Source organism: Phacochoerus africanus, chromosome 11 (genome assembly GCF_016906955.1).
Source record: "Phacochoerus africanus isolate WHEZ1 chromosome 11, ROS_Pafr_v1, whole genome shotgun sequence".
Lineage (NCBI taxonomy): Eukaryota > Metazoa > Chordata > Mammalia > Artiodactyla > Suidae > Phacochoerus > Phacochoerus africanus.
Genome location: NC_062554.1, coordinates 96,300,010 through 96,323,336, shown reverse-complemented (window position 1 = coordinate 96,323,336; position 23,327 = coordinate 96,300,010). Strand labels below are relative to the sequence as shown.

Below are 23,327 nucleotides of genomic sequence, written 5' to 3'. Positions count from 1 at the left end.
GTTCTATAACTGGTTTTAGTAAAAAAAAAAAATAGTTTGGAAAAGTGACATTAATAATCAGTATAGAAAATTTCATCGAGAGAAAAACTACTTTGCAACAGAATATTGCTGATACAGTCCACTGTGGCATCTCTAGGAAGCCCGGTCCTCTGTCAGTTATAAAGGTATAAAAAATCCAAAGTCCTGAGGAAGCTCTGAGAGTTGCATGCCCTTTTCTAGAACTTGATCTTGACTTTCCTAGCTACCCCACTTACTCTACATTATCAATCCTGTCCTTTTCTTGCCATTCTTATTCAATGCTCTTTTCTTCTCTATGATATCTCGAAACCACTATTTTGATCCTGCCATTACAAGACCTTTCTTATAAGTGCAGAGTTCACCTGACTCTCCTATAAAACTCTAGTCTTGTTCTTGGATTTGAACTATAGCCTAGGACACAAATGCTTCCTAACCCAGAGTTGTGGTTAAACTGATATTTTAAGGCAAAAAAAAAAAAAAAAGTTCACCTGTTTAGACACACAAATAAGTAGAGAGCAAGAATACCAATAAATTAAATGAGACATTTCTGTGTTCACATCCCACAGACAACCAATTTGCAATGACATGAAAAGAAAATGTTGAAATGAGCTAGAATTATTGGTCTGCCCAGCTAACACTTAGGCTGAAAGGCTTTCATCTAAATTTGCAAAATGCATCCATAGTATCACATGGAACAGGAAGTGATCAAATCTATGAATGTATTACTTGTTTACCCCTTTAGTGACTGCCACTTTATAGAATATTTGGTAAAAATAGTTGGAGTATACATACAATATTGTACTAATACGTCATATGTCCAAATGTTTGGTCATTGAAAGCAGAAATACATAGAAAGTATTATACTGAACTGTTCTTGCTTTTTGCTTTTTTAGAGGCCGCACCTGCAGCATATGACATTTCTGGCTAGGGGTTGAATCAGAACTGCAATTGCCAGCCTCAGCCCCAGACAGAGTAACATAGGATCTGAGCTGCATCTGCAACCTACACCATAGCTCATGGCAATGCTGAATCCTTAACCCGCTAAGCGAGGCCAGGGATCAAACCCACATCCTCATGGATACTAGTCAGGCTCATAACCTACTAAGCCATAATGGGAACTCCCCTGAACTGTTTTCTTAAATTGAGACTCTACAGCTTCAAATTCAGTGACACTCAATTTTTTGTCTCTAATGATTGATGATGTTTATTTATCTAATGGCTATAATTAGACACTTTAAACACTAAAATTGAAACTGCAAGAGAAAAACAAGTATATTGTTTATTCAAGGAAGTATATTCATTTAAACGTAAATTGTCAAGTGGGGAAATAGAAAATGCAAATTATACGCATGCTAAGATCAAGAGTGTCTCAGAATTTGAAGAAATGCACAGTCCAATGAAGGAAATGAAGTCACAATTTCTTAGAAAAGCCACAGGATTCATAAATATAAATCACAACCTAAGTTCCTGAGACTACTGTTCATTTGTGAATATCTGCATATTTCTGAGATAACAAATATTTGACATAGCAGTGTCTTCTAAGAAAAGAAAACTGAACTGACTGGAAACTATATTCACAAAGAAACCTGTAACCCTAATGTTCTGAAAACAATCAAGTGGAACCCAAGATATATGAGGCACAATTCTGTGCCATATGAAAATCTGAGTCTGTAAAAGGACATACTCTTTTATGAAACCTCAGATTTGACCAGGAGAACACGTGATATTGAATCTTGAATAATGAATTGTTCATATATTCTCAGAGATTTACACCTTGGGTCCAAATTTGGATGTATCTTGACCAAACCCCTCCATACTTTCTCTAGAAGACTTCCACTATCTTTCATTAATTTGATTAATGGCTAAAACTACCTCAACAAATAGTCATTTGAAATAAAGAGCAAAGAGCAAATTAAACCTTTTTGTCTGCTTTTTATATCAATACTTAAAATTCTACCACCTCATCTGTCAGAATGGCCACCAATAACAAATTAATAAATAACAAATGCTGGAGAAGGTGTGGAGAAAAGGACACCTTCCTACACTGTTGCTGGGAATGTAAATTGGTACAACCGCTATGGAGGTATAGCAGAAAACTAAATATAGAACTATGATATGACCCAGCAAACCCACTCTTGGGCATGTGTCTGGACAAAATTTTCATTGAAAAAGATACATGCACCCATGTGCTCATTGCAGCACTATTCACAATAGCCAAGACATGGAAACAACTTAAATGTTCATTGACAGATGAAGGGAATTAAGAAGATGTGGTATATATACACAATGGAATACTACTCAGCCATAAAAAATAATGCCATTTGCAGCAACATGGGTGGAACTAGAGACTTTCATACTAAGTGAAGTAAGTCTGAAAGATAAAGACAAATACCATATGATATCACTTATATCTGGAATCTAATATACAGCACAAATAAACTTTTCCACAGAAAAGAAAATCATGGACTTGGAGAACATACTTGTGGTTGCCAAGGGTAGGGGGTACGGAATAGGATGGACTGAGAGTTTGGGGTTTACAGATGCAAACTATTGCATTTGGAGTGGATAAGCAATGAGATTTGCTGTTATAGCACAGGGAACTGTATCTAGTCACTTATGGTTGAACATGATGGATGATAATGTGAGAAAAAGAATGTATATAAATGTGTGACTGGGTCATTTTGCTGAACAGTAGAAATTTACAGAACACTGTAAACGAACTATAATGGAAAATAAAAATCATTATAAAAAATTAAAAATGCTTAAAATTCACATTCCTAAATAGCTTAAAGGAGAAACATAACTATCATTTAATTTTTAAAACACGTATGTTCTTTCATCTACACAAAATCCTTGGTTAGCATTCCAGGAGTCAGCTAATACAAAAATGGATTTCATTATTAAACTGGATTGTACACTGTGATACATACTTCTTAAATTTTAAGACTATGTGATTTGTGTTCGAAGACTATAACATTTGTAACAAAATAATGAAGAGCTGTTTCGAACACTTGAAAGTTCTATAACTCCTATCTCATTACTTTGCATAGTCTTCTTTGACTCTGTCCCCAAACCTGGCTAGTTGTTAAATGAACATTTTAATTACTAAATTGAGGTCAGTTCATATCACAGGAAGCTCTATATTTATTTTTATTAATCAGAACATAACTTTATGTAGAAGTATAATATAGGTGCAACCAATATTTCTAATTTATTTATTTATCTTTTTTAAGGCAGCACCTGTGGCATATGGAAGTTCCCAGGCTAGGGTTCAAATCAGAGTTTCAGTCCTGCACCACAGCCACACCAACGCCTGATATGAACCACATCTGCGATCTACACCAGAGCTTGTGGCAATGCCAGATCCTCAACCCACTAATGAGGCCAGGGATTGAACCTGCATCCTCACAGGCACTATGTCAGGTTCATAACCCACTGAGCCACAATAGGAACTCCATATCCTTAATTAAATTACTGTATGCCTTAAAAATAGTAATACCATATCCTGGATTTTTACTTTATTTTTTGAGTTACTAAGTTTCATGAAGCTGTAACAAAAATATTTTATCCATTTTTTTGAACAAAGGTTATTATGATGTTATGACTAAAATAACATTTGAAAATAAAAGCAAAAAAAAAGAAAAGCTAGTAAAGGGTTGACATTTTTGATATGAATGACTTGAGTCTAAGTACAGCTACGATCACACACAGCTTCACATTTCTATGGTTTTGAACCTGATCTCACTTGCTGAAACAAAGAATAGCTTCATCACAACTGCCTGGTTGTCTGGGACAAATGAATGGCCTCAATAAATTTTATCTGAGCACATTATGTGCAATTATGACCTTAAAGCATATTTAGCTGACACTTCAGAGACGTTAAACAAAAGAAGTCAAAGTCAGAAAAATTAATAACATAAAGTTATCTAACACTTAATCAATGTTTTATGACCATGTAAAACCAAAAAAATCTGCCTGTGGTGAAAGTTAATGAAACCTGAAAATGGTTTGCCTTTTTTATGAACATACTCAAAACTCACATTTTTAACCAATCCATCTTTGTTAATAACAAGTATTAGATTTCCACTAAACAAATCATGAAACATGAACCAGTTCAGAAAAGTAATTTCTATCAGCGATAAGACTAAAACCATGTTTCTGGTCTAATTTAATTGTTCCTCCCAAACCTTGCCACCATGCCTTCTCAGATTCTTATTTCATGGTAAGTAAATCCCTTAGCCACACTCAATTTACAACATGCTTCAACACCTCCTTGCCTTAAGTGAATCAGAGCTCCCATACTAGACATAATTATGGAGCCTCAAGATGTTCATGCCCTAATCCCTGGAATTGATGACTATCTTACTCTACACAGCAAAAGGGATTTTTCATATATGATTCAGTGGAGGACCTCCAAATGGGGAGAGTACCCTGAATTATTCACCTGAGCCCAATATAATCACAGGAGTCCTTAAAAGAGTCATAGAAGGTGTGATGGTGACAGCCAAGAACCAACCAGAGTGATGTAGTGTGGGGAAGACTAGCCCGCCTTCACTGCCAACTTTGAGAATGTAAGAATGGGGCCATGAGCCAAGGAATGTGGGTGGTTTCCCAGAAGCAGGAAAAAAGAATGACATGGATTCTTCCCCCAGATCTTCTGGAAGGGATGCATCCCTGTTGACATCTTGATTTTATCCCAGTGAGAATCATTTCAGACTTCTCACCTACAGAATTTTAGACAAAACATTTGTATTATTCTACGCCACTAAATTGCAGTATTTGTTGCAGCAGTCATTAAACAAACAAACAAAAAAAAAAGTGCAGCTCCTATAAGGATATTGCACCACATAGCCTCTCACCCTTCCATCTCCTTTACATGAGTTATCATGACATTATAAATATTTTTGACCCTACGCAAACCTCCAAAGTTGAGACCCTTTTATTTTTTCAAAAATACAAAGGTGCATTCCCATCTTCCCACTTAGTCAACCCTTACCTTGTTCCTTTTTCTCTCACCCACATGTCTACCTTCCCCACTTTTAAACCTAGGATTGTGATGATTCCTAAAGCAAACCATTCAAAACTATGAAACAGTTGCTAACAATCTGTGATTTTAGCTCAGCCCTCAAAATTGCCATGGGATGTGTATGTTTCTCTGGTTATGTCGTTTATTTGAGCAGCTATAAACTCAAACATTTTAACTCATGATCTCTCTTGACGTGTAGCAGACAACCCCATATCTTATGTTTGGTAGAGAAAAATCAGTTTCCATCCTTTACATAATTAGTTAAAAAGAAAAAAAAAAAGATCTATGTTTCTTGTATGTCTAGTTTTGGTCCTGGGGCAGGAACACAGTAGTAATAAACAAAAAGACCCCTCCAAGTCTCATCACTCTCCCATTCTCATAAATTACCTCCGACAGACTCTCTCTTTTTTTTCCCCACTGTATCTCCTGCAATATTCACCACTGTTCCCTGAACCAGGGCACTTATTTAATTCACTCCATTACCACTTAACACCTTAACATTGGCTTCCTAAGCAGTCTCCCCACCCAAGACATTAATTCTTTACTCTGCTGCCAAAGACCTTCCTTCTTAATTGTGAATTTCCTCTTATCACCTCCCTACATAAAATCTTTCATTGACTTGCATAGCCTCTAGAGAGCAAAGTCTAAAGCCCTTAGGCTTTTTACATAAGTACTTCATCTCTAAAATGCTGCTCTCTGAATTCCCTTCGTGGCTCAGGGGAAATGAATCTGACTAGATCCATGAGAACACAGGTTCAATCCCTGGCCCAGTTCAGTGGGTTAAGGATCCAGCGTTGCAGTGAGCTGTGGTGTACGTTGCAGACAGAGCTTGGATCCTGTGTTGCTGTAGCTGTGGTGAAGGCCAGCAGCTACAGCTCCGTTTGGACCCCTAGCCTGGGAACCTCCATACGCTGTGAGTGCAGCCCTAAAAATATTACAAAAAAAAAAAAAAGAAAAGAAAATGTTGCTCTTACAGCCTGAGTGCCAACCATCCTCAACTGCTTGTAGGTTTTATATGCTTACTTGGGCTCACTAACATGTCTAGGATAATAAGGCCACATAATATTAAAAATTCAGCATAGAACTTATCACCCCCAGGAATACTGATCCAACCCCTCTGTGTGCTCTATTATAAATTCCTTTACCTTTCTGTGTCTTCCTGAAGCATCATATCATTTACTTCTCTGTATTATAACTGTCTGTTTGATTCCCTTTCTGGTCTGAGAGGTTTCCTTGAGGAAATTGCCTATGAGACATGTATCTTTGATCCCCTGTATATAATAAAACACTTGATGAATAATAAATGCACAACTGTTTGTGTAAATAAATAGTTTTATCTCCTTTGTTGTGTAGTCCTTGCCTATTTTATTACAGATTTAAAACAACGCACAAAACATAGCTGTGGATAGGTATGTTGATTTAAAACTAGATAACATCTACAAATGCTATGCTGGTATATGCTTTTCTGTCACTACCTGTATAGCAACATCATGGTCCTATTTTTTCTATATTTTGATTCCCACTGGGTTTAGTAAAACTGATTATATTGTTAATTTCCCCAGCTATTTAATGAAAATAATCTATTTTCATATACAATTTGATAATTTATAATGAACTCTAGTCAAGGTTAATATATTTCAGGTAAAGATAAATATAATTTAATATCACATGACAGTCATTGAAAAGAAAACCAAATATTGAGGAATTATGGAGATGACTCATTTCATCCCCAAAGACCTTATTAATGATGTAATATGAAGGTATGACATGGAGGTATAATCATTTGTTAGTTCAGGCCCCCCTTTCAAAGCTACATGATTTTTCTTTTTTTTTAAATAAGGAAAAGGTATTCTCTTGACACTATGGTGTATGGTCCTGAAACTTCAATACCGAATTGGCAATAAAGACTGAGTTCTTAATTTTCATCAAACAACCAACTTGATAGTAGTTTTTAATGAACTAATTGGTCTTTTCCCCTCAGTATTTTAGAGGCTTTATCTTATTAAGTTATAGATAGCAGAAAAATATATTTATCCAATTCATCTTAATTCCTCAGGATTCAATAGATTACTTTTGCAACTTTATAGAGCTGAGATGTATACAGTTTAAAAAGGAAGAAAATTTACCATAGTCTGAATAGTAATGATATTATGATAGAAAAAAGGCAAATTCCAAACATTTATTGCTTTGTTTTGCATACTTTAAGCTAAATCAAAATTAACTATAAATTCAAGAACGAAGTTCATCACATTATTTTGAGCATTCATTGTGGTATTAAACAGAGTGTTTACTTCAGTGTACAATCCAATAAAATACTAACAATTAATATAATTTTCTTCCATGAAGTAGAATTCAGCGACCAAACAAGAAAAAACTTGAGTCATGATGACATTGTCAATGACCCTGAAGCAATGGAGTGTATGGGTCAAGGAATGTGTAATGCTGGTGTTTAACCCCATTGAGAATGATGGTCACTACTTAAACTGGCTTTCCATTATCTATGTTTTAACAGCTGGAATTTCTGCCTGAGTAATGTGGCTTAAATTTACAAGACATCACTAGTATTAACAGAGTGGGCTGCACTTTTTGTTTTGGTATGATATGGAGAAGTTTTTCGATAGATCCATATGTGCTTGAGAAAAAGCAGGGCATCCAGTTTACAGATATGCACAGATGCATGTGCGCTTCAGAAAAAAAAAAATATTTGCAAAGAATAAATGGGATATCTTCCCAGGAGAATGTTCTCATTTAGGTCTTGAGGAAAGCCTTTAAAAGCCTACTGTAATCTATTGTCACTGGGTGAGGGTTATTGCCTATCAGGTAGTCAACATGATGCCAATGAAATGAAATGTATGTTTCCCATTAATAAATCAGCTTCATGTATTAGTTATAATTCTTACCCTCAGCACCACTGAGATATTCTGAAAGATGTCAAAGTAATTTGAACTTTATAATCACCTATTTTATTAGTTATTTCTAAAAGTTAGAAAAAAAGGCAAATTACACAGGCTTATACACAATGTATCCATCCACAATGAAAAATGGACTGAGGTGCATAAATAACCATAATATGCACTTAATTCTTTATAAAAAACAGCTATTAAATTATCTGTATCACAAATTAATTTTGAATGTGATTCACTACATCATTTTTTCCCTTTCTTCTGCCAAGCAATAAAATCATTTATTAAAGACTATTTAAAACATTTCCCATGGCTGAATAAACAAAGAGGAAAAGACGAAATACAAAAAAAAGAGTGAAGTTTTAAGGATATGCTTTGACTTTAAGGCCAATGTTTTGCATTTTAATTGCAGTTATCTTTTTTTTTAACCTTTTTTTCCTCTGAAAATGATATATTATATCAATATACTACTTTAGCATTCATGGAGTATTCTTGCATATATTACCTTGTTTCATTCTCAAAATAAATCTGAAGTAAAACAGGGTCAATAATATTATTCACAAATCTTACTTTCTCTTTATAGGTTAGGAATTACAAGTGGGGTGAAGATTCATGAGTCTCGAAGAGTCTCCATATTATTCTATAGTGTTACCCTACCTAGCCCTGTAAAAAGAGAGGGTAGATATGTTTGTGTTGCCAGGCATAGTTGAGTGTCTATAAGGTACTTAATGTATAATCAAAGTCTAAAAATACAGGAGTTCCCGCCATGGCTCAGTGGTTAGCGAATCCAACTAGAAACCATGAGGATGCGGGTTCCATCCCTGGCCTTGCTCAGTGGGTTGATGATCCAGTGTTGCCGTGAGCTGTGGTGTAGGTCACAGATGCAACTCGGATCCAGCGTTGCTGTGGCTCTGGTGTAGGCCGGCGGCTACAGCTCCGATTTGACCCCTAGCCTGGGAACCTCATATGCCGAGGGAGCAGCCCAAGAAATGGCAAAAAGACAAAAACAAACAAACAAACAAACAAACAAAAATATATATTAAGATTTTTGAAAGATGAAAGGTATGTTATCATTATTTTATTTATCAAATATGTTCAAATGTTTTATTTCCTTAAATATTGTTGGAATTGCTTACAGATGCTACCAAATTTTTTAAAAAGTATATACTACATCTAAGTAAAATTCTAACTCACTTGTGCTGAATTTTTAAATAAATATTTGCTTTAAACTTCATTTGAAGGCAAAATCATCTCTCTCTCCCTCTCTTGTATATCCTTCAATTATTACTTCAGGATTCCATTCTCCTTCTCACCCTAAATGCCTTCAGCATATGCCAATATTCTTTTAAATTTCATACTGATAGCTCTGTCTATGGGTATGTATGCCAAGGTGTACTAAGAATCTTGGCAGCAAATACTGTCCAAACCATAATTATAATGTTGTCCTGAAGACTTCTACTAGAAAACAGCATCAGCCTTGCTTCCTACCTCTTCCTTACCATCTTATTAAAAACAATCATGTTACTTTCCCTCTCAAAAAAATCTTTAGGGCTTCTTCATTACTACTGAACAAAGTCTAACTTCTAGAATGACAATTCAGAACCTTCACAGTTTGACCTTATGATTTCCACCATCCAAGCATAACTCCAGCAGAGTAAGCTGACTTTAAAATTTTTTGCATCATAATACCCATTCCTTAGATTAGATTTTCCCTTTGAGAAAAAAGAACTCGTTTTCTGTACAACACCAATTTTGACTAATGGCAAAATAATGTTGAAAAATGACTTCACTGATTCTCTCCAAGACTTCTCTAAGCACAACTTCTATGGGCTATGCTATGTATCTCTTGCCAGCATTGTTCCCATTGTACTATGACAAACTATATATGGGTACATTTTAACATTTAAAAAGTCTATTATGTTCCAAGTATTTAGATAATATTGACTTTAGGAAGCATGATGCATACTATTCCTTTTAACCCCATAAAATTAAGCAAAGTAGCCTAATTGTCAGGCAAGATGAGAAGGAAGTTCACAGTGACAAAGGCCTACATCAAGAACTGAGAAAAGTCTCAAATAAATAACCTTATACCTCAAGGAACTAGAAAAAGAATAACAAACAAAACCCAAAGTTAGAAGGAAGGAAATAACAAAGGAAGGAGCAGGAATAAATGAAACAGAAACTAAAAAGACCATAGGGGGGGGAAAAAAAATCAATGAAACTAAGAGCTGTTTCTGTGAAAAGATAAATCAAAGTGACAAAACTTTAGCTAGACTCACCAAAAAAAAAAAAAAAAAAGAAATGTGGAGGATATAAATAAGAAATGAGGGAGTTCACACTGAGGCTCAGCAGTAATAAATTTCAACCAGTATACATGAGGATGTGAGTTCAATCCCTGGCACTGCTCAGTGGGTTAAGGATTTAGCATTGCCATAGGCTGTGGTGTAGGTCACAGGCATGGTTCAGATCTGGCACTGCTGTGGCTGTGGCGTAGGCTGGCAGGTGCAGCTTTGATTCAACCCCTAGCACAGGAACTTCCGTGTGTTGAGGGTAAGGACCTAAAAAAAAAAAAAAAGAAAGAAAGAAAGAAATGATACTACAGTTAATACTACAGAAACACAAAGGACCATAAGAGACTACTATGAACAATTACACACCAACAAATTAGACAGCCTAGAAAAAAAAGGATAAATTCCTAGAAATATACAACTTACCAAGATGCAGTCATCATAAAATAGAAAATACCAATTACTAGTAAGGAGATTGAATCCACAATCAGAAACTTCACAATAAACAAAAGTCCAAGACCAGACAGCCTAACTGGTGAATTCTACCACATTGTCAAAGAATTAGTATCAATCCTTCTCAAATTACTCAAAAAATAGAAGAGGTGGGAACTCTTCCAAATTCATCTTGTAAGACTAGCATTACTCTGATACCAAAATCAGACAAATATTCTACAAGAAAATAAAATTACAGACCAATATGCCTGATGAACGTATATGCAATAATCCTCTACAAAGGATTAGCAAACTCAGAGTTCCCATTGTGGCTCAGTGGGAGTAATGAACCAGACTAGTACCCGTGAGGATGCAGAGTTTAAGGATCCAGCATTGCTGTGGCTGTGGCTGTGGCTGGCGATTGCAGCTCTGATTCAGCCCCTTGCCTGGGAATTTCCATATGCTGCGAGTGTGGCTGTAAAAAGAAAAAAAAAATTGCAAACTAAATTTAAAAGGATCATAAATCACGATCAAGTGGGAGTTATTCCAGAGATACAAGAGTGGTAGAATATTCACAAATCTGTCAGTGTGATACACCACATTAACAAAATGAGGAATAAAAATCATATAATCATATGATCATCTCAATAGATTTATAAAAAGCATCTGTCTATATATGTATACATGTATATATCCTATTATATAATGTATAAAAATTCATACAAATCAACAGCCAGAAACAGACAAACAAAACCCTGATTTAAAAATAAGCAAAAGATCCAAATAGACATTCTTCCAGAGAAGACATATCATGGCCAATAGGTATATGAAGATTCTCTACATCATTCATTATTAGGGAAATACAAGTCAAAATAAAAAGATATTACCTCAAACCTGTTAGAATGGCTATTATGAAAAAGTCTAGAAATAGCAAGTTTTGGCAAAGATGTAGAGCAAATGGAACATTTATGCATCCGTGGTGGGAATGTAAATTGGTACCTACACTATGGAAAATAGTACAAAGGTTTCTCAAAAAATTAAAAATATAACTACCATACATACAGCAATTCTACTACCTCTGGGCATGTATTCAAAGAAAATTACAACGCTAAATAAAAAAAAAAAATATATGGGAGTTCCCGTCGTGGCGCAGTGGTTAACGAATCCGACTAGGAACCATGAGGTTGCGGGTTCGGTCCCTGCCCTTGCTCAGTGGGTTAACGATCCGGCGTTGCCGTGAGCTGTGGTGTAGGTCGCAGACGCGGCTCGGATCCCGCGTTGCTGTGGCTCTGGTGTAGGCCGGTGGCTACAGCTCCGATTCAACCCCTAGCCTGGGAACCTCCATATGCCGTGGGAGCGGCCCAAGAAATAGCAACAAAAACAACAACAACAACAACAAAAAAAGACAAAAGACAAAAAAAAATGTACCCCATGTTAACTGCAGTGTTATTAACAATAGTCAAGATATGGCAAGAACCTAATTGCCTCTTGATAGAAGAATAGGTAATGACACTAAGATATATATATATACACACACACACACAAAATATTCAGTCATAAAAAGAATGAAATCTTTTTATGACAACATGAATGGACCTGGAGGGTATTATGCTAGTGAAATAAGTCAAAGACAAATATTCATCTCTCTTACATGTAGAATCTAAAAAAAAAAAACATTAAAGAGAAGCTCATAGATCAGAGATCAAACTGATGCTTATCAGAAGCAAGGGGTGGGAGTTAGGAGAATAGGATGAACTTTTCTGTTTTTTTTTTTTTTAGTTTAAGTTCAATTTAAAAATTTAAAATCATCATCATCATCAGTTTAACAAATGGCAAACCAAAATGAACAGGTGATTGCAGGTAATATATAGTATGCCAAACATTTTTCATTAGCCAATATATTAACTAAACTTCAATAACTAATGAGTACTTTTTAATCGTTGAATCATATTAGAAGAATACATTATTTCAATGACAGAAATAAGGGAAGAATAGGAATCAAGAGGTGACAAGAGAGTTAAGTCAAAGTGGGGATAAGAAAGGCCCTGATGTGATCATGCTAAAGTCCTATAAGCTCTTTCAACCTCAATTTCATTACCTGTAAAAAGGAACAAATGTTAATTCTATGCTGCTATATCCTATGACCACTGTGACAACCAGGGTTAGGGAAGAATATAAAGGATCACTGAGAAAATACAAGAACTGGAATATCTGAATACAGGACAAAATCATACATGAAAAGAAAACTGATCTCTTGTAAATCCAAGGGTTGGCAACCAGATATTTTATATCAAACCCAGTGGTACATAATGCTGATTTCTTTCAGTATTTTGTTTTTGTTGTTCCATGATTTACTTTAAAACCTTGTTCCATATCATAAGAAGTCAATGTGGTGTGAGAATGCACCTTAATATGGATAGTATTTCAAAGCACTGTAGATAAGTGATGGATTATTCAGTGAATGGTGTTTGGACAACTGGATTGCCATCTGGAAAAAAATAAAGTTTGATTACTACCTCATGTCCTATAGCCCTTAGCCAAATTCCAGACTGATCAACAATTTAAGCACAAGAAATAGGATTATACAGAGAATACAAAAAGATATAAAACTTTTGTATATAACCTTGGATTTGGGATAAGCCCTTTTAAAATAAGAAACAAAGGCCAGAAGACTTAAAAGAAAGACTGATAAGTAATATGAATTAAGTTTTTTTAAAAAATCCTACATGAAAAATAAACATATTTTTCACTCAAATAAAAAATAAAGCCTTTATTCTTTCCTTAATACATTATAAACTTGTAAAAATCAATAAAACATCACAAAATTAGCTTTAAAAATGAATTGGAGTCGTAGATGTACAAAGTATGTATGGAATGCCTCTGCATTCTAGAAAGCTTTCAGACTATTAGGGTGATATCATAAAGACTTAGATGTCAGCTTGTAGAGGTGTTAACTGGACAAAGATGGGAAAAATTGTTCATCAATAGGAATGATAACTGCAATGGATTGAAATAAGCCTAAACAAAGCCTAAAAATATGGAAAGCTGAATGTTGGCAATATTTGCTGGAAATGTCTTGTAAGATCACAATACTAAATGTTATATTATAATTAAACATGTAGTTTTAAGATTAAGAAATGTGGTATTTTAGTTACTTGAAAGAAGAGCATAGCCTTTCTTTCTATAGTCATAGGTTCTGATTTGATTCATTTACCTTATGATCATCTGTGTTTGACTTTGGAAAAGTCAAATTTAATGTGATAGAAAATCCATCACATATGTCTAGTCAATCTCTGTCTGGACTACCCAGTTAATCTGCCCTCAAATTTCCATACTGAACTGACTTTGAACTCACACTGAGACTGACACAGCATTTTTTAACGAATAACTCAAATAGCTTACCTGGAATCTCTTCATATAAACAAATTATACAGTATTTAAAGCAGGCATATCTATATGTTAAAAGGCTAAAGAAAATAAAATTTTGTTGTAAATGACATCATGGTCTAGATTATAAAAATCTAGCTGCTGCCCAGTAAAATGCCAAGAACTTTAGTGAATGTAACTATGAGTATTTTTTAAGAAATTATGGACATGTTATCCTGCATAGCTATTTTAGGGTGAATTTTGTAGGAAAAAGCAGTGGTAGAGAATATGTGTTCAGTATAAACAGATGTTTAATTTCTGATATTCTCTACACATTGCACAATAAAATAATAAGCAATTGCATCAAACTGTGTTTCTTAGATAAAATATGTTGGAATATATGACAATTTATATATATAATCTACATATATAAGCATTTATATATTTTAATATAGAAAATATAAAACAGGATATATTAAGTATTCCTTACTATTAATTTATTACTAATATTAAATAGAAGCTAGAAGTAATCATGAATAAACATTTATGTAATACTTTCAAAAATTTAACTGAAGGATAAGGTAATTATCTAGACATTCACACAGGGCAGGAAAAAAAAATCTTGGTTTAAATTCACTTAACCGTCTGGATTTCTTCTGCACTGCTTTTCTCGTCTACCTTCCCTGAGTCTAACTGTTCCCACCGTTATTCTGACCACACCCAATAAAGCAAGAATCAAAATTCTTTTTAAGGACAAAGACAGTTTTTATAAAACGATGAGTCTCGACTTTTCACAGGAAGGAAGGAATGCATAGCCCCTTCTTTGTATGTAGCCAGCTTGCAAAGCCTTTTCCTAAATTCTGAATCTCTGTCCTCTTTCATTTGGATACTTTGGAAAACTCCTGAATGTTTCTACTGCTGACTGACGCATACATGGCCACAAAGGATCACAGTACTGTGTGGAGAAGAAAGAAAGATTTGCTGGTAAAAAGAAAACGAAATTCACCATCTGCACAGTAAGAACTAGACAGCTGCAAGGAAGGGACACTTGCAGCTGTAACAGCTGATATGTCATTCTGCTCTGGCTGGAACCATGCAGCTCCAAGAGTTACAAGTGTCAGCATTGGATAAGCAATGAGATCCTGCTGTATAGCACAGGGAACTATGTCTAGTCACTTATGATGGAACATAATGGAGGATAATGTGAGAAAAACAATGTGTGTGTGTGTGTGTGTGTGAGAGAGAGAGAGAGAGAGAGAGAGAGAGAGACTGGTCCCTTTGCTGTACAGTAGAATTTGACAGAACACTATAAACCAATTATAATGGAAAAATAAAAATCATTTTTAAAAAGTGTCAGCAAAGGAGGAGATGGTGGAAAAGAAGTTTAATGGGTAAAGACTTTCACGGTTATCAGAAGACTCTAGGGGATTCTTAGCTCTTTCTTAGAGGAAAGATGCTTCTACATTGCACTATTCCTTATATAGATAAGAATATCTCAAAATTATTTTCAAAGCTGATAGTAATTAAACCCTTCCTGAGTTCATGATGCCCAGGACACACACTCTAATGTGTTCTCTGATTGAAAAGGGAAACCTCCTCCATGATCTGGTCTCAGCTGTGAGAATGTATATTCTTTCTCTCTTCTTTCATCTCATTTTTCCCTTGATCAAACCACAAGAATTAGCTTATCCTACAAAAATAAAAGGCATGTGAGCATAGCCCTAGCATGCTTTATTTTTTATGTGATTATCCTGGAGGCTCACACCTGTAGACACAGAACAGAAACAAGAGTATGACGAAAAGAGACAACTAGCCCAGTTTCATGGGGCCATGTCATTGGTGATAACAGAATGCAGAATAAACAGAGGGCAGGCACTTCACAGGACATCATTTCAACGTGTCCTTGAATTCAACAAGCACTTCACCGCTGTGTGCATGGCGCTGAGCTAGGTGCTGGCACAGTTACAGCAAATCATTTCCGCAGAGCACATAAGAAGATTCAAAACATTTAACGTACATGTTCTCTTTTATTGCTCATCACAAAACTTTTAGATAGTTAATCTACCTTAATACAGTGACCCTCCAAAGAATATCACAGGAAGGAACTGTGCCTTCTGGACTCTAGATAGAGAAATGAAATTAGTATAACGAGTGCCTCAATGTGAGAAGTCCTACAATGAGGTGTTATGAGAACAGCAAGTTGGGACCTGATAGTCCTGGAGGGTAGAGTGGTCTGGGTTGAGGAAGGGACTGGTAATATTCTGGAATGTTTATCCTGAGGAAACAAAAAACAGTTGATTAAGATTTCTATCAAGAATATGCTTCATGTATCAGGTATTGTGCTAAGAACACTGCTTAATTTATTTCATTGTTACTACAACTTTAAGAGATAGAATTTTGTTCTCATTTTAAAAATAAGATTTCTGAGTCTCAGAGCTATAAAAAAATATCTAAATTCACACAGCTAGTAATAGGAAGATCTAATTCCAAAGTCCCTTGACCATTCTAGAAGGAGGCATTCTAGAAGGAGAAAAGAACATTTCCACAATGAAGGATTGGGTAGGAAAGGAGCAAGCAGCCCTTACTGATGGTAATCAAACTTGTACACAGGAAGGTTAACAAGCAGGAAGGAGAGAGGGCTGAGAAAGTACATTAGAACCAGACATGAATAACTCTGAGATAAGGCATTTGGACTTCATCTCCTCAATGTGCAAAAGGGAAATCATAAATATTTTGAAAAGACTTATTGCTAAGCAAGGTTAATTTGACAGAAGACTGAGATACAGCTAGACTGAGAAACTGAAAACTGTAGGGGAGGCTAGTGGAGGTGGTCAGGGATGAAGATGGTTCCAACATAAAGAACAGAAAGAGGAATGGATTGGAAAGACAGTTTAATCATGCAGTTGCAAAGAATCTGAGAAAGAATGGATAGAGGTATATGCATGACTGATTCACTTATCTGTACACCTAACAACTTTCTAAGTCATCTTTATACTATAGTAAAATTTTTAAAAAATTTAAAAATAATAAATTTAAAAGAGCAAGAGAAAAAAAAAAGATACAGCTGAAAGGGTTTTGCTATTGATTTAACTGGGAAGAAAGCTAGGTTGACAATACCATGGTGAGATTTTTAGCATGAGTGAAAAGAAAGAGTGATATCTCATAACTCTGATAAGGAGCCTAATAAAAAGGAATGAAAGAATAGGTTTTTACAAACTATGATAACTTTCATATGAGGAATGTGTTTCATTTGTTCATTTGGATACATTTTAGATGATGACAAGTCATTGTAGAAATGTGATGCAGGATATCAAAGGATGTGTTATGACTAGGAATTCAGATTTGTGAATAGCTGATGCCACTGGAGAAGTTAAAGGAATGAAGATGACGATGACAGCTGACAATTACATAACATCTATTATCTGCCAAGCACTAGCCGACTGCTTCCCTTATATGAATCTAATCCTCACAACAACCCGACACATGAGGTACTCTATTATAAGCTCCATTTTAGGGAGGAGGACACTGAGGCATGGAGAGAAGAAGGATTGGCCCTAAATGATTACATTATTACTTAAAGACTGGGATTAAGCCTAGAGGTATGGAAATGTATAAATATAACTTGACTTGTGTCCTTCCAGAGAGAAGGAGACATCTGAAAGATACAGCCCAAAGTGCCAGTGGTGACTTGGTCTGGAGGACGGACTGCAATTGGGGAAATGCCGAAGGAATAATTTCTCTGTTCTTTGAACCCTTCATGAAGGAAAAGGCAATGACCTGTGTAACTATAAATGACTGAAACAATACAATTACTTACATGTTAATCAATATATCATTAGGGAGAAAAATGTAGACTAAAAATACATAAAGGCTGGAAAAACTAATGATTTTTTCCCTAATCTTACTATTTAAGGAGAACCACTGTTGAAGATGTTATATTTCCTACCAGTCTTTATAGCATCTCTGATAAATTTTTTCATAGAGCTTGTATTATATTGCATATTTACTTGGATGTCAAACCAATATATGGAACTCTGCCACCATTTCTTTAATAAATACTTTCCAATCTCCAGGGCTATGATACTTTACACACATAGAACCCTCGTTTTAGCCCCGACATTCACTCATTTTTATTTAGATATCACTGGTGTGAAGAGATGTCTATCAGGCTGGTTTTATCTTGAAACACGATAAGTCTCCATTTACTGATTGGATCTCTGTGTTCTCTGGGCTCCTGTGACATCTCAACAATGATTTAGCCACCTGAGCAGATGGTGAGGGCAGCCCTAAAGAAAGTCCTGAAAGGAAAGCATCATCTGTGAAGGGTTTGTGTACTTGTTTTCTTCCTTCCTGTGTTTGCTAAAGCTGTTATATTTGGGGTCAGATTTTTGTTTGCATGTTGTTGTCCTGTCTTAGAACCTTTCTGCATACATCTTTATGTTCAGGCCAGTCTCTACAGCATGTAACTAAGGAGGTGTCACCTAGCCCCTTTCCAGATGCTCCTGGCAAAGTCCTGAGAATTTGCCAAAAACTTCTTTGCTTCCTGTGAGAAGGCCCTGCTCTGTCAAGTAGGACTATTTGATCCAAAGCGCCTCACTCCAATCTGGTTCTGCATCCCAGCTAATAAATTTCCTTGGACTTTCTAGCATATGGTAGCACTCTCCTCCTTGCTAGCACATGCTGATGTATTTTCTCCCCCCGATGAAATCCTTCTAGTCATTTCAATAGAAAATCAGCAAAAAGGTGGTTTTTAAGAAGAAGAGAGAGCAGGTTATTACCTGTATCAGCCTGGATCCAATCAAGAGAAAAAAACTGTCAAGTTTGAACATGGGATATTTAATACATATACTTAGGGATGGTAGGAGTATAAAGATGAATCAAGGAGTTCCTGTTGTGGCTAACAGTGGTTAACGAATCCGACTAGGAACCATGAAGTTGCAGGTTCGATCCCTAGCCTTGCTCAGTGGGTTAAGCTCATGTTGCCCATCAGCTGTGGTGTGGGATGCAGATGCGGCTCAGATCTCGCGTTGCTGCTGTGGCTCTAGCATAGTCCAGCGGCTACAGCTCCAATTCGATCTCTAGCCTTGGAACCTCCATATGCCATGGGAAGCAGCCACAGAAAAGGCAAAAAGACACAAAGAAAAAAAAATCAAGGACTGGGGAAGGACTAACTGCCAAAATGGGTTCAGACCTCACTGAAAGATGTGTGGTCACATGCCAGCGGCCAGTGGAAAAGCTTGAAGCTGTTTCCCCAGGTAAGTGGAACAATCCTCAGGAACACAGAGGAAATCACCTGTACAGAGAGAGCATCAGAAGGAATTTGGAGCTGGAGAGAGCACACCCTTTGCAGAACCTAGCAACTGGTGTGACACACTGAATGGCCAGCCCCATGGATAGCAGCCTGTGCTTGGGGTCAAAAAGGGTGCAGAGAAGCAGCAATTCTGCACCTGCTCAGGCTCAGCCCCACGTGCTCTCTCCCAGGCTGCCTCTGTCTGAATTGAGAGCTGCAGCCAGATGCTAGAAAAGTTGTGTCCAGCAGGTACCTCACACTGAAGAAAATGAAAAGCCAGGCAGCAGAGAAAAAAGTGCACTCTGCATAAACTTGGTGAAGGAGCCAGACCACAACTACCAGAGGATGCCCTCTTCCTTCTGGCACGTCTCACAGCACCATCTACTGACAAAGTTAAGCAACTGTCAGCTTAAAGGCAACTAATTTGAGACTAATTAATTACATCCCCTGAATGTAATTACTCTCTGTCACATAACATAGGATGAGGAAAGTGATGTCACATCACTTTTGCCATATTCTATTGGGTAGAAACAAGTTACAGGTCCAGGTCTTGCCCATAATGAAAGGGATTATACAAGGCATGGATGTACCCACCATAAACTGCATTACTCATGACAAAAACAATACAAAACAAAACAACGGAAATGACTCAAATGCCCCTTAATAGGTGAATGCATAAGCAAACTGTGATATACTGTGCTATGGCATATTCCTCAGCAAAGCAAGGGAATAATGTATTTATATACATACCACTCAATACATGTCAAATGCACTTAATGCTGAGTGATAGAAGCCAGTCTCAAAATTTGCCTACTGTGTGATTCCATTTAAATGGCATTCTCAAGATTACAAAACTATCAAGACAGTTAACAGGTCAGTAGTTGCTAAAGTCTGAGAAGGGGATCAGAAAGCTTGTCTGAAAATCCTGTTAGGGACAGTAGTTACAAGAATCTATACATGTGGCAAAATTTATAAAATAAATTTAGAACACATTTATCAAATAAAGATGAAAACTAAATAATAATAATACTTAAAGAGAAACAAGGAAAAAAGTCTGTATACTTTTGTGTTCCTACCAGAAAGAAGTACATGAGTTCCTGAGTCCAGACATCCGCAATTGACTGAATATACTTAAATTTTCATAAGCCAAAATAATTCTATTTTATTCTGCATTCATTTCACTATAATGAGCTTGACCATTTCAAATAGTAGTAGCATATGTATTCACTCTTTTGAAAATTTATCTTGTATCCATTCATTAACTAAGGTCTTGGCATACTTTTAAGGCTTTATGGACATTCCTCAGAGTTTAGATATTAATATTTATTACCTGCTGCAAATATTTCCTCATTCTCTTAGTTCTGTTTTGAGTCAATTTATGATCATTTTAAAATGATTTTATGTTTAAAAAACACAAGCTTTTAAAAATTACCCAATATAGTCTAAACATATCAATATTTTCCTTTTGCTTTTTTGTTCTTACTGACTTTTTCCTTCCCTGCTGATAAATTAATCACAAGTATGTTCTTGTAGGTCTTTATATGCTTTGATAATTTACTTTATAAATCAAGTTTAGAATTCAGCTTGTTTTATTTGTTTGGGGGAGCTTTTGGTTTGTTCTGTTTTGTTTTAGCAGAGGCAGAGCACATATGTCTTTGGAGCAGAAGGAGCCAGTGGAAACTTGTAGATCCAAGCCTGGGGGGCTAGTGAAATCTGGGTGGATCTTCCTGAGCCTGGAAAATGTCTGAGTATGGAAAGAAAGAACAGTATTAAAGTGATGGACAGACAGCATAGAACACTAATGAACAGTGAGAAGCTGTGCTGAGTATGTTGATGTAAAGGACAGAGGGAGTTACAGAGATGAGACTGTGAGAGCAGAGACCCGTGGCTGAAGCCATGAATGAGGAGGGTAAAGCTGGAAAAAGATGAAACACAACCAAGAGAGTAGGACTGATGTTGCAAAGCAACATCCAGTCACCGTCCAGAATGGCAGTAAATTCAGGAACAGAGAGAGAGCAGAGTAGTTGTGTCTCCGAGTGCAGAATACAGGCAGACAATGAAGCAGGGTAGTGGATTAAGGGAGGAGACAAAACTAGAAGTAGGACCCCATGAGCTGGACTACAATTCATGGACAAATTCCCAAATTAAAGAGCCCACTGGAGGCCTGTTTTTGTCAGAAAAAAAATGTATAAAGTATCATCACAAAACCAAAGCATCATAGTTATATGAACTGGCATTGGCCACAGCAGAACCTTAGCAAGACAGACTAGATGCTTTCTCCAATGACTTATTCAACCAAGACTTTGCTATGTCGAGCTAAGCAGAGGTTTCCATGCACAATCTCAAGTCAAAACAGCCTACAGTTGATTCCAACTGAGGGTACAGGAAGATTAATAGGGCTGAAATCAAATACTCCAGGTATTATTAAAGAGGCAAAATCTGATGATTAAGAACTTAGCAGTGTGGAAGAGGAAACAGGAAACAATTAGTCCAGAAAGCTGAAAAGACCTCATATGTACCTTATATACATTTACATATTTATATACTTATACATAAACATGCATATATGTGATCACCTCAAACTATCAGTAAACATTGATTAAAATATTTAAGATGCCTAATGTCCAAATGTTTGATTATACCTAATCTTGACTTTAAGCCAATTTAAGTAAAATGATGAGTCTGATATATATGGGACAGGTTGGGTCCCGGGATATGGAACACTTTCCTGGATGCTTGCACCTGGATAAACATCTCCTTGAGCAACCGAACACAAAGAAATAAGGGACTTAAAATAGCTGCATGCTTGCACAACTGGGGCAATTATGAAAAACAGGAAGACAAAGAGCCAAACCAAATGCCACTTCTCAGATACTGGGAGCAAAAGCAAAGAACACACATGAGCAGCACAAAGGAGGTGGGCAGACCACCTAAGGCACCCCTCCAGCCCAATCCATCAATCCGTCCCCATTTAAGGAACCCTTTTCCCTGACTCCTGGAGCAAGCACACCTGTTTCCTGTTCTCACTCCTTGAGGCTGTAGCAGGCGTCCCAGGAAAGGCTTTCCTGATTCCTTATCTGGTCTCATCAATTTCCATTGATTAAAGAGTTCAAGGACCCAGGTAGGTAACATGTGTGCTCATTAAATCTTTTTTTTTATTGAACTATAGTTGATTTACAATGTTGTGTTAGTTTCAGATATACAGCACACTGATTCAGTTCTTTTCAGCTTCTTTTCCATTATTGGTTAGTACAAGATATTGAATATAGTTCCCAGTGCTATACAGTAGATGCTAGGTGTTTACCTATTTTGTACACAATAGTGAGTATCTATTAATCTCAAACTTCTCATTTATCCCTCCCCACTCTTTCTTGGTAACCATAAGTTTCTCTATGTCTGTGAGGCTGTTTCTATTTTGTAAATAAGTTCATCTGTATTTTTTTTGATTCCACATATAAGTGATATCTTGTGATATTTGTCTTTCTCTGTCTGACTACTTCACTTAGTATGACCATCTCTAGCTCATTACATCTTTTTAGCGAATGATTTCAATGACTACTGCCAGGATTGTGTTGTGGCATGAAGAAACTAAGACGGTGGCTTCTCTGTGTCACTCTGGCATTCATAGAGAAATCATAATTCATAATGAAGTTTTGTCTGAAGTACAATGAAAAATCCAAGGGAAAAGTAATTAACTACACCACATTGTGGTCAAGGTAAGCATCAAAGAGGAGATGATGCATGAGCTGGGTCTTGAAGGATGAGTTAGGATTTTCTAAACAGAGCATAAGAATAAAAATTCACCGGGTAAAAGAATTAGCATGAGCAAAAAAAAAAAAAACCTTGAGCAAGCAAGAGAATAGAGTATCTTTAATACATGGTGTAATAGGGTATAACAAATCTGACTCCATATTAGATCTGTTATTTTTCCTTTAACTTTACTTTAAACTTTGTCCTCTGTCACTTGTGCTTAGTCATCCTTGCTCTGCACCTTTTGCAAAAAG

The 23,327-nt window shown here is 36.2% G+C and overlaps 1 protein-coding gene across 1 annotated transcript in view; it reads right to left on the bottom strand.

Moving 5' to 3' along the window:
- The window catches only part of SEMA3E (semaphorin 3E), a 259,711-nt gene that overhangs the window by 57,852 nt on the left and 178,532 nt on the right, over window positions 1-23,327 (bottom strand). The gene's annotated exons all lie outside the window — the stretch shown is intronic.